The 10,480-nt window shown below is 34.1% G+C and overlaps 1 long non-coding RNA gene across 1 annotated transcript; it reads right to left on the reverse strand.

The window, feature by feature from the left end:
• Positions 1 to 268: 268 nt before the first annotated feature.
• LOC141417517 (uncharacterized) lies at positions 269 to 9,761 on the reverse strand. The gene is made up of 5 exons (XR_012442148.1): positions 9,736 to 9,761; positions 8,047 to 8,242; positions 6,865 to 6,996; positions 1,187 to 1,345; positions 269 to 790 (listed from the first exon to the last, which is right to left on the reverse strand). It is a non-coding gene; the product is annotated as an uncharacterized lncRNA (long non-coding RNA).
• Positions 9,762 to 10,480: the final 719 nt, after the last annotated feature.

Here is a 10,480-nt window from a genome sequence, read left to right on the forward strand (position 1 = left end):
GCATAGCCCTGGACCTCAGCTCTCCATACCTGATAATCTTTCCAAATCCTCTCCTTTTTAAGTTTTATGTGGTTTTATGCTGGTGAGTAACTCAAGGGGTGAGCAGGAGTTTCATGATTTCATAAGAGGGTGGGAAAGGAAATTGGAAGGAGGATCCCAAGAACTTTGTAAAAACACTTTGGTCTTGCATATTAACCATTTCACTTTTTCAGGGTAATATTTTATTACTTAAAAAAATAACAAATCAGTAATTGCAAATGCCAAAGAAAATTTTAAGCTATAATATGATACTGAGGATTCAAAAACATCATTAGTTCATCATACTAAACTAAGTAATTGAATATTAAGATTGGCATAATTTATTCAGATTCTCAAATTGCAAAATATTAAGTTATTTTATTTATCTCTGTCATCTCATATACTTTGTTGCAAATATTTATTTACCAAAGAAGGACAAGTCTGTGCCAATTAGGTACACATAGATTACCAATGATAAAAGTGGCAAGCATTAGTTTATTCTTCTGTAATCTGAACATTATTTTCTTTTATACAAATGAAAAGAATTTTCACATTAAGCTTTTATCATTTTTCACTTTTGTCCTGCTTTAATAAAATAACTGGAGACATAAAAGCTCTTTCTTTTTCTTGAAAATCTGGACTAAGAAAAGATCCAAAATAAAATTCCTTTTTAAAGTCATCCCATAAATGTTCGAAGTCTCTTCTCCAACTATTTTTTTCAGGATTTCAGCTGCATGAGAGCACACCCATGATTTTAGCAGTGATGTTTTCCCTTAAATAAAGATAAATTTTTGCATTAAAAGTGTATTCAACGCCTATAAAACTACAACATAGTAGTTCTAATTAATGTAGTAATTCATAAAACCTTCATCTATTCAAAATCACAAGTAGTTTAGTATACACATAAGCATACCCTGACAACACTATGCATCTGTAGGCTGCAGCATTGCCAGGTAAGTAACTGTGCTGCTACCAGAATTGAACAATATCAAGAAATGTCTGAGTGGCAGAGTGGTTCAAGTGGTAGAGGGCCTGCCTTCCAATTGTGAGAAGCTGACTTCAAACATCAGTATGAGCAAACAAGAAAAAAAAAAAGAAAAGAAATCTGAGCAGATTCCAAATCTGTATCACTACCTCATGCACATGATTTGCCTCAATATCCTCTTACCCTAGTCTTCCTCAGTTCCATCCAACGTTATCTCCTTATATATGAGGTCATTCATTCCACAGATAGGATGTTTTCATAAAAGATTAAGGGTGGTATGAAAGAGAAGTGGAAACAAATAAGGAAAGATGACGGATACTATTCCATGTTACATTTGCTTCTCTGAAAAGTAGAAGAAAAAATATGGACTTTAAGAATTGATTAGGCTTAAAAGTCATGATGATTATACATTTGTTTTCCAAGAGAGACCACTTCTTAAAAATAGGAATATCCAAAATCATAACACAGCTGCAAAAGAGATACAAAAACAGGTTCTAAAAGAGTGATGTGACCAGATATTCTCCAAATATATGATACACACAAAAATGGATATACTTATAATTATGATACCTTGTTACCAAACCTTAATTCATAGAAAATCTTTTCTTATCTCATAAAAAATAACCACTCTCTAGCTCTAGGTTGCACCTTATGGCAAATTTTCTTTTTCTTTCTCTTTCTTTCTTTCTCTTCCTTCCTTCCTTCCTTTCTCTCTCTTTCTTTCTTCCCTTCTCCATTCTTTTTTCTTTCTTTCTTCCTTCCCTCCTCCCTTCTTTTCTCTTTCTTTCTTTCTTCCCTCCTTCTTTCTTTTCTTTTCTTTCTTTCTTTCTTTCTTTTTTTGGCATTTTCTTATTTATATTGGTTTCTTCAGTTGTTTCTGGATGAGTTTGGTATAGTTAGCCAGAAAATAAAATACACTTTCAGAACTGAAGTTAATTTGTTTGAAACCTATTTTATTTCCTAAGAATTTAGCCAGCAACCAGTTAATGTTTAATTACTGAAAGACAGAATTTGGGTTAATGTATGAGATTTCTGGTGTGTGTGTGTGTGTGTGTGTGTGTGTGTCTGTGTGTGTATACATGTGTATTGTTTACTTTTCTCCATATTTAAGTTATTTTTGATGGTTCAGTTCAACAAAACATTTTTCAAACGATGGTAAACATTTTGCAAACTGAATAGCATCCACACAACATGTGCTTCTTAACAAGAGCAGAATAAACATGCTTACTCAGTCACAATTATATTCACTCAATCAGAAACATCACCTGTCATCATTTTAGGTAAAGTCCTCCTAGGGAGTCTGAGGAGGACACTTCACACAAGCCAGTCTTCTCAAGAACAGTCACAATAACAATGTCTTCCTTTTCTCAACTGTAATGTATTTATATGTTGCTTCCAGAATCTGAACTTACATTTGCCAAATAACTTTTAAGGGAAGCTCAGAAAAAATTTTGAAAACAATCTAATCAGCCTTGGATTCAATATTTCAAGTCCCAAATAATTTCTTTATTTGTGTAACATATCTCAATTTCTTGTTTTCTCCAAAGTCTCAACACTCTAAAGACTAACTAGATGTAAAAGAGAAAGTACTTTTCAATGTTTGCTAAATGAATCTAAAAAATTATTCAAAAAAGAGACTAAGAGTAAAGCAGTAGTCTATGTCTTTTCTCTGATTATTACAGGAGTTATTTCAGAGAGGGATTTGTTGTTACATTTGACACATACATATTCCTTTGTCTTCATACTCATAAGTTATACATACCATTCAGTGTCCTGCAATGGCAAGAAATAAGTAGGGTTCATAAATGACTATAAAAGAAAATATTTGTGAGGAATTTGTGAGAAATTTATTTCTCTATTCCTTTCTTAGAATTGAGCAAAAATGATTGCCATAGAGTTTAGATGTTAATCTGGTATGTGAATGTGTATGCATATGTATATATGTAAAAAGAAGCAATATATTTTCTAAAATGTATTATCATATGTTTACATACAATTAGAAGATTCTTTTTTAGGTGTTTTTTCTAAAGGTCTCATATAAAATAGTTTCTTTGATTTCTCTCGTATCTATGTGTGGTTAGCCATTTTCAGAGTAAGGAGCATTGACAATGTTCAGAGAGAAGAAGAGCTTCTACTACAATTCAGCATTGCTCTGGTATTGGTAGGTCTTGTGAGATTAGCCAGTGGGAAAAAGTTCAATAACTATGAGACAAAGGAAGAAAGTTAGTTACAGAACGTTTTTCACTCCAGTTTTGCTATACAAGTGTTTCAGAATTGGGTGGCAAAACAGGATGACCTAAGTTTGGTCTATGCAGAAGGGTAGGCAAAGGGCAGTAGAAGAAGCAGTTTGAGGACTATTTCTGCAGCTTAAGGACCAACCCCCTCCAAACCTCATTATTCACTCCATGAAAGGAACCAATAAACTTGCATTAGTTCAATACCTAGTTAGCATATGAAATTGGGTAGAATCTTACCCTGGTAGATAAAAACCCTTAGAAACTGCACAGTCAGAATCATTGGCAACCCACTCAGGACCACTCTCCTCCAGTGGGAGCTTTTATTCTCTCACTTAATAAACTTTCCTACCTCTGCTTTCACTCTTCTTTGTCCCTGAATTTTATTCTTCAGCTTCATGAGACAAGAACCCACAACACCGACACTCCCTCTGTTTAAACACCTAAGCCAGCAAGGTTGAGTGGAGGCTGTTGGTTCTACACAAATCTCCTGTTTCAGTGTTACATGTTACAATGGGTTGAACAGAAGCTATTCAAAAAGTCCTTATTTATACAGAACCTCAGAATGTAACTTTATTTTGAAATAGGGTATGTAGATTCAATTAGTTCAGTGAGGGTAAAGTTGCACTGCATGAAGATGGGGGCCCAAAATAGTTGACATTGTCTTTATAAGAAGACTGAAAGATACTCAGACACACAAGGGAGAAAGGTCCTATGGTGACAGAAGCAGAACAGAGAGATGCAGCTACAAGCAGGAACACCAAGGTTTCTATCCACTCTAGAGGCAGATCCTCCTGAGGGGTTCGCCCCTGTCAACAGCTTGATTTCTGGCCTTCTGAACTATGAGAGAATAAATTTGTATTATTTCAAGCCAATGCATTTGTGATGTTTCCTATAGCGGTCCTTAGAACTAATACAGGACTATAAAGAAAACAATAAGTAGGAAAGCAACAGAAATATTTTAATGTGATCATTGTTTAACATATAAAAGAAATTGTTGGATTTCCCATAGAAAAACATATACCCTTAAGTATCATAGTTATTTCTAATATTAATGCACAGTGGAGTATGCACACATGCACACATATACATATATGTGCAAGAAGTATCTTTTCCTACATAAATGCTTTTTTCTAATTTATTTAAATACATTAGACAAAAAATGTCAAATGTTCATTAGATTTTCATACATTATCTTATTAGAAAAATGAAAGATATGTAGACATTAGGAATCCTGAGTTTTGGTGCCAGAACTGCTCACTACTAGTATTATGACAGCTATGACTTTAACATTTTATAAACATTTCTATACCTGTGAAATAAAAATCTTACACAAAGTGAGCACTAACTGCTGTGTAGCCATTAGTCACATGATTTTCCTTCTAAACAAATATTTAAAGTTCTGAATCAATGAGAAATCTGCACATTATTTAATTAGGTTGTTTTTTAAATTACAAAGTTATATCTCATCCCAGTGTTTTAGGAAGGAATATTAGAGCATTGATTTGTTGACTATGTACATCAGCTAACTTAATGAATGCTTAGTAATAATGTCATATATATAGGACTCATTATCCCTATTTGCACAAATAATGATAACAGTGACATTGTACACTTTCTGTGTTTATAATGTTTAGTCACTTGAGAATGATTAATTAAAACAGTATTATCATAAGTCAATAGATTTTTAAAGAACATATTATATGATTCCACAATATTGTGATTATATGACAATGCCCAGTACTTTTGACAACCCTTTATTTCAGAGGCATTTCTGTTCTTCACATCTCAGATACAAAATTTCTGTAGGTCAAGTGAGCTAAGAGACTTTCTTAAAGAGTACTAATCAAGGCAGTGCTTAATACTTTCCAACTCATTGCTAGTTTTCAGCCCAAGTCATAGACTTGAGGGAGGTACAAAAAAAATCAAAAGATCATTTCATTATACAGTCCACGCTCTGTGGCAGGAATCTTAAGCGTGAGGTCTACCATCTTTACAAAGCCTGTGAAGTGGTGATTACTTGCATTCTTCTGTTCAGACAAGGGGCTAGGCTACTTTAAATTAAGCACTTTTGGTCAGGACTGATGCACTTTGGTTTTTCTGTGTAGGATATTAGGTGTTACTGGAAAAAAAGGGCAAGTCCATCCTGGCATTGTGCATTCTCTTTCAAAGAAAGAAGCTACGTGAACAACTGTAAAGTATTAAAATACTCAATTAGTATTTTTAGCTCATTGAGTTAGATTTGAAACCTCTTATGAGGCATAATGGAAATGTCTAATTACCTAAACCTGGGTAAATGACAAGATTTGTGCCAGTTTTACTGAAATCTGGCTCTTACATGCTGCAGTTTAGCTCAGGGATGCACTACAGATGTAGCTGAGAACTCAGTTGTGAACAAGGGACAACTGGGGAGAAAGGAAACTAAGTTGGGAAGTTCATCATGCCACTACGGTCACATAGTCTTTGAATATTCCCACTCCAAATGTTATGTTATCACATCTATCCCCTGAAACAGTTACTCCTTTTATTTACTTACTTATTTATTTATTTTGCAGTACTGGGGACTTGAACTCAGGGCCTACACCTTGAGCCACTCCACCAGTCCTTGTATGTGATGGGTTTTTGTCCAGATAGAGTCTCATAAACTATTTGCCTGGGCTGGCATTGATCCTCAATTCTCCTGATCTCTGCCTCCTGAGTAGGTAGGGTTACAGGCGTGGGCCACTGGCACCCAGCTTGTTATTCTTAAAATGACTTGACAAAGTGTGACGAAAACTTTATGTGCCCTCAAGGTGCCCTCACCTTTACTGGTGTTACTAACAATTCTGCAAGAAACCCACTTAATTTTGCTTTCTCCTTTACTAATTCACAAGAGCACAATCTGGCTGGTGTCCTCTATAAATCCAAATCCCATTATTCAGTGGAAACATGTTTACTTGAGAAAACAAAGGCAAGATCTCAGTGGCACTGCCCCTTTTCCTTAATAATATGATAAATCCTCATTACTAATCAGAGTGAAAATCTAGGTAGCTGTATTAATAAACTTGTAAATATGAAAAAGCTTCAAGTTTAAGTGAAAAAATTTACTAGTAAAATATGCAGATATCTACATCTATATCTACATACACAATAATTCTCAGAATTGTCAGATGTTGGCCATGATTTGCATCTATTGGCATAAAGATTATAATTTGATTTTTTTTTGCAGAGCTGGGGGATTGGACCCAGTAGCAAATATGTTAAGAAAGTACTCTAACACTGAGCTAAACCCCATCTCCTTAAAAATGTTTCAGTACAGGAAAAACAGTGATTTAATATCACCATAGTGGAGTAGTAGAGTAGAAATTGGAGAAAATTTGTGAAGACCCATATTTTTATGTTTAATGATCTATGAAATTAAATTACTTAAAATTTTCTCCTCTTTGTTATATGTACTCAACTGTCCAGTGTGTTGGGTTTAAGGAAAGCAAGGCACTCAACTTTAAAGCAAGTTGAAAAAAATGAAATTATAGATACACTAAGAATTTGTCCAATGACATTCTTTTTAAGAGGTCTTGTTTTTGCTATTTGAGAGAAATTTATAAATCGTTTGGTTCTTTTGTTGTGACAGTGAAGATTAATACTGACCTGTGTAAATGGCACCAGTTAGACAAGTTCTGTTATCACATATTGTTATTGAAGCTGTCCATTGTGCTGTCAGTGATCCACTAGTGAAGTTCCCAAAAGAGATGTGTCCAAACATTGCATTGCTGTGTTGCTCTACAGATAACACAGGGAAGATCATGAGAACTGTAAAATCTGAGCAATCATATTCAGCACACAAATTCTGATGTTATGAATTTTTTAAAATGTGTCTAAGTAGTAAGCAAATATAACCTTCTTTTCCTATGATTCTTCATTTTAAAAATATTTTATTCCTCCATTGCAGAAATGTGCTCTATAAGAAAATAATTGAAACTACTACTAGCAAAATAACACAGTGTCTCATTATAAAATTTCACTTTTTAATTCAATTGTGAGTATTCACATTTAAACTTGGATGCTAAATGAAAAACAACATCCTATATGAACAATGTTCTAACACTATTCTTTAGGTGAATGTGTAGAATATTAAAACTTGTTGAGAAGCTTTTTACTGTTTACATTTTTACTGCATGAAAAGTGTGCTCTTTGCATGACCTCTCTACTTACACAGGCTGTCTGGATTTAGGTATTTTAAATGTCATAGGTATGATGTAGGGAAATACATGTGATGCAAAACCTTCAATTATAAAGCATAATCACCTTGCCTTGTGTAATTTTATTCTGGATATACATATGCATTTTAATTGTTTTCCATTTTTAAGGGAAGATAATTTCCAAGTCCTTCTTGAAATAAATATGAATGTTCCTCAAGATATCAAATCCCAGGAGAATTAAGGAAAGCACATTTTGTATTAGTTTATGGCTGTGGCATTTTAAAGTAAGCAAATTCAACTTGCAAACTGGAGCCCAGCTGCTGGTTTAAATCAGTTGAAAATGAAATGGTAACATTTTATTGAAGTGTTCATTTGATATTGATGAATATCTTTCCAACAGGAGTGATGTGAACTTAATTCATTGGGAGGACTGAGACAATAAGTTAGTAGCAATGTCTACACCACAAGAGCACATCAAAAAGTACAAAATATGGATTACAAAACATTGACGTATCAAAGAGATTATGCTCTGATAGACTGGAAAGCAGTCTAAAAGGAATTTGCTCTTTGTGTTCCCTCATCACTCATGAGTTAAGTGAAGGATGACTGAAGTCGAGATTAATTTATTTACCTTTTGACAGTGAAGCCCAACTTTTATCAAATGATGAATAATGTCTTTGTTTCTCATGATGATGCAATAGCAGGCTCTGTTTCAGTGATATCCTACTTGTCAATTTTATCATGTTGCTAAAATTTCAAAGCATCATATGTTAACATAGTCGCATTCAAGGGTTTGCTTTCTTAGATAGAGGGTCCTTGGTCAGTGGCTGCAACAGATCCAAAGGAAGTTACAGAGACACCTTTCAGAGACCATCATCATTGTAAAAGATTCTGAATAGAAATTATGTAGTCTTATTCGTCTTGACAGCATGTAAATTCATATACTTATAGAACCCCTCTGTTGTACAAGGTAAGGCTATTGTCAGGTGGATCATTGGGCAGTGCCAATAGTAAGAATGAATTGGATGGGAATATGGCATGGTCATCTGAAACTTGCCACTCCTTAACTTTCTACCAGATTGCTGAGGCCACAAAGAATGTGTAATTGAATGGCATGCTGCCTTTAGTGAGGGAATGAGTTGACTATTACTCCTGAAATTATGACATCCTTTCCACATATAACCCAGGAGTGTCTCCAACAAGAATGAGCCCCAGTTGCCTGTGACAGTAAACAGCTCATTGATGCACTCTTGACTTTTCCTCCTCCTGGGTCCCTCATCCTTCACTCCACTTACTGGGATCAATTCTTTAAACAATTTATCGATCCATTTCTCAGGATTGCTTCTTGTAATACCTGAACAAGTATAGCATTTCAACATGGTTATACCTCAGTGTATCAATCTCTTTCTCTTCATTTATGTTGCTTCTACTGTTTTATTATAGTGAACAGTGTCAGTATGAGCAATCTTCTCCGTTTCTCCTGATACACATAGTGTATGAACAATGTTGTGAGTATATGCTTAACTATGAATAATGGATTATTTCAACTGGGTAAGATTAGAAAATATTGCATTTTCTATGAAAATGATTTCTAATTTTGGCTCTTTAATAATGAAATTGTATTTATAATTTGGATTTCATGTATGAAGATAGATCAACAGATAAAAATATGCATGATTGTGTACATGAATAGTGAATGTGAATATATATGAATAAGGAAAACTAAATCCATAATTAAGAGCTATGGAAGTTTCTGAATGAGTTTCTTTTGAGCAGTGTGTACACTGGGAAAAGATTGCCTGGTTCAAATCCTTATCAGCCCCTCACTGAAAGACAAGGGGTCACTCACTTATCCTCTCCCAGCCTCAGTCTCACATATGCAAAGGTGTTCACAATAACTCCCCATGTTTTTCATAGGAAATAAATTATATAAGAAAGAAATATGATACTTCTACAATTAAAGTTATGCATGTAATACTGTCATGCACAGGTAATATGACATTTTGGTCAATAAAGACCCATGTACAACATTAGTCCATGAGATTATATTGCCTAGTGACATTGTAGACATCTTAGCTTGTGTAAGTAAACTTTCTGATGTGCACACAGTGATGAAATCACCTACTGAAACATTTCTCAGAATATACCCTCATTAATTGACATATGACTACATATCAATTACATATATATGAAATAAAGCATTATGTAATATATACAACATTAAAACTTTTGCCCAGAATTTAGTTGATATTAAATGAGTTTAGTGTTAGCATGTGATTCAACACAACCCAAATACATTGGATACTTAATTAGTACTTACATAGACACTTTCAGGATGCCTATTGCTGAAAAGGAAAGAAACACAAGCACTTAACTGCTTCAACATATAGAAGGACATATGTGATCAATGCAACGAGACTGATGAACAAGAAAATGTTGATATATGGTTCAATACATAATGAAGGGAAGTTTTGTTTTGTTTTGTTTTGTTTTTTGCTTTTTTCTTGGTGGGACTGGGGTTTGAACTCAGAGCTTCATGCTTACAAAGCAAGTGCTCTACTAGTTGAGCCTCCAAGCAATTTTGCTCTGGTTATTTTGGAGATGGGGTCTCGCAAATTACTTGCCCAGGCTGGCCTTAAGCTGTGATCTCAGCCTCCCAAGTAGCTAACATTACAGGCTTGAGCCATGGGCACCTGGTAAAAGGGGATGTTTTTAAGATAGAGCCATTTCTTAAAAAAGAAAGAAAGAAAGAAACTACTGGTAATTTAAAAGTTATTTTAAATATTGACCATGTCTAAATATTAATTATTGAACTTAAAATTTGTATCCTTCTTGTTGCTGGGGTACAATCTCCAAAGTAGTCTTATTTTCTTTGTATTTTGTTTAAATGAAGTTTTATTTTTCTAGATGATGTAATAATGGATAACTTAACTTTTGCCTATTTTGGTATATCATGACTGTTTTATATAACAAGTACATACTGGTTTTACTTCAGAAAATGCCAAGTTGTAGACATAAGAATGATATGGAAAAAACATGTGACATTTGTCAATTTCTCACGTACA

This window comes from Castor canadensis, chromosome 2, assembly GCF_047511655.1.
Source record: "Castor canadensis chromosome 2, mCasCan1.hap1v2, whole genome shotgun sequence".
Classification (NCBI taxonomy): Eukaryota; Metazoa; Chordata; class Mammalia; order Rodentia; family Castoridae; genus Castor; species Castor canadensis.